This window comes from Wyeomyia smithii, chromosome 2 (genome assembly GCF_029784165.1).
Source record: "Wyeomyia smithii strain HCP4-BCI-WySm-NY-G18 chromosome 2, ASM2978416v1, whole genome shotgun sequence".
Lineage (NCBI taxonomy): Eukaryota > Metazoa > Arthropoda > Insecta > Diptera > Culicidae > Wyeomyia > Wyeomyia smithii.
The window spans coordinates 144,840,528-144,843,027 of record NC_073695.1 but is presented as its reverse complement, the minus strand read 5'-3'; positions in this window follow the sequence as shown (position 1 = coordinate 144,843,027).

Here is a 2,500-nt window from a genome sequence, read left to right as displayed (position 1 = left end):
TAACGGCGCCAATTATATCTGGTAGCTTACTTTCTAACGTATCTTAATAACTAAGAGCAAATTTTTTATCCTCGCTGCCGACTACGAGCTGAAACTAAATCTAACTTAAAGCTAGAATATTTTGCATTAAAAGCACAGGTTTGCTGTTTGATGATTTTCATAGCCATAGGTAAGCAGCATATTAAATTTGTTCCGCTGCTGGGCCAAGATATTACGGACTGGCATATTGGGTTGTTTCCATCGGGCCTTGAGAGTATAGTGCGGGTCTGATTGCTGTTTCCGGATCCGGGGTCTTAACGTGTTCTTGTCGTTTGTTTGGATGTAGTCGGAAGGGGAAGGGGCGGAAGGGGAATTGGTCTTACATAAATATCACCGTTTGTTGCGCCCACCTTAGCCAAAGAGTCCGCTTTCTCATTACCCGGTATCGAGCAGTGAGAAGGGACCCACGCTAAGGTAATCTGAGTAGATTTTTCGGATAAAGCACTCAGATGTTCCCGTATTTTCCCCAGGAAATACGAAGAGTGCTTAACATCTTTCATCGATCGGAGAGCCTCATTGGAACTGAGACTGTCCGTAAAGATGAAATAATGGTCCGTGGGCATTTTTTCGATAATCCCTAGGGTGTACTGAATTGCAGCTAATTCTGCGACGTAAACAGAAGCAGGATTATCGAGCTTATGGGAGACGGTTAAATTGTTATTGAAGATACCGAAGCCAGTGGACCCATCAAGAAGTGATCCGTCAGTGTAGTACATATTGTCGCAGTTGATGTTTCGATATTTATTGGAAAAAATTTTAGGGATCTGCTGCACGCGTAAATGATCCGGGATTCCACGAGTTTCTTCTATTATGGATGTATCGAAAAACACAGTAGAATCAGAAGTATTTGATAAGTCGACACGATTTGGAATATTCGAAGAAGGGTTAATATTTTGGGACATGTGATTGAAATACAATGTCATAAAACGGGTTTGAGAATTAAGTTCGATTAACCTTTCAAAATTTTCAATCACGGGACGGTTCAAGACCTCACATTTGATTAGAATACGAGAAGACAGGCTCCAGAAGCGGGTTTTCAATGGTAGTACTCCAGCTAAGATCTCCAAACTCATCGTATGAGTCGATTGCATGCAACCCAAGGCGATACGCAAACAACGATATTGTATTCGCTCCAGTTTGATCAAATGTGTGTTTGCTGCGGAGCGGAAACAGAAACACCCGTACTCAATGACAGACAATATCGTTGTTTGGTAAAGCCTTATGATCTCCTGGATGGGCTCCCCACCATTGTCCGGTTATTGTACGAAGAAAATTCACTCTTTGTTGACATTTTTTCATCAGATACCTCACGTGACAACCCCAGGTGCTTTTAGAGTCGAACCAGACACCAAGATATTTGTGTACCAAAACCTGAGAAATCGTTTTACCCATTAATTGTGTTTGAAACTGAGCAGGTTCATGCTTCCTAGAAAAAACTACTATCTCAGTCTTCTCCGGAGAGAATTCGATACCTAGCTGTAAAGCCCAAGCAGACAAATTGTCCAAGGTATCTTGCAATGGTCCTTGCAAATCAGCAGCTTTGGCTCCTGTAACAGAGATTACACTGTCGTCTGCAAGTTGTCTTATCGTGCATGAATTTGCCAGACATTCGTCGATGTCATTTACATAAAAGTTGTAAAGAAGGGGGCTTAAACATGAGCCCTGGGGAAGACCCATGTAGCTAATGCGAAAAGTTGCCAAATCGCCGTGCGTAAAGCATGTGCTTTTCGGACAACAAATTGTGCAAAAAATTGTTCAAAATTGGAGAAAATCCTTGTCGGTGAAGTTTGCCCGAAAGAATGTCAATAGAAACGGAATCAAAAGCCCCCTTAATGTCCAAGAACGCAGACGCCATTTGTTCTTTGCGAGCATACACCAGCTGAATATCTGTTGAAAGCAACGCAAGACAATCATTCGTCCCTTTGGCACGGCGGAAGCCAAATTGAGTATCTGATAGTAGACCATTTGATTCGACCCAATGGTCTAAACGACGGAGTATCATTTTTTCCATCAATTTCCGGATACAGGATAGCATTGCAATCGGCCTATAAGAGTTGTGATCAGGAGCTGGTTTCCCTGGTTTTTGGATGGCGATCACCTTCACTTGCCTCCAATCCTGCGGTACAATGTTTTGCTCCAGGAACTTATTGAACAAGTTCAACAAGCGCCTCTTGGCATTGCCGGGTAGATTCTTCAACAAGTTGAATTTGATTCTATCTAACCCAGGCGCGTTATTGTTACAGGACAGGAGGGCAACTGAAAATTCTGCCATCGTAAAAGGTGATTCTATCGCGTCGTGGCCCGGAGACGCATCGCGAACAATGTTTTGCGCAGGAACAGAGTCCGGACATACTTTCCTGGCAAAATCAAATATCCACCGACTTGAAGACTCCTCGCTTTCGTTGACCGTTACGCGATTCCGCATTCTTCGGGCTGTGTTCCAAAGAGTGCTCATCGATGT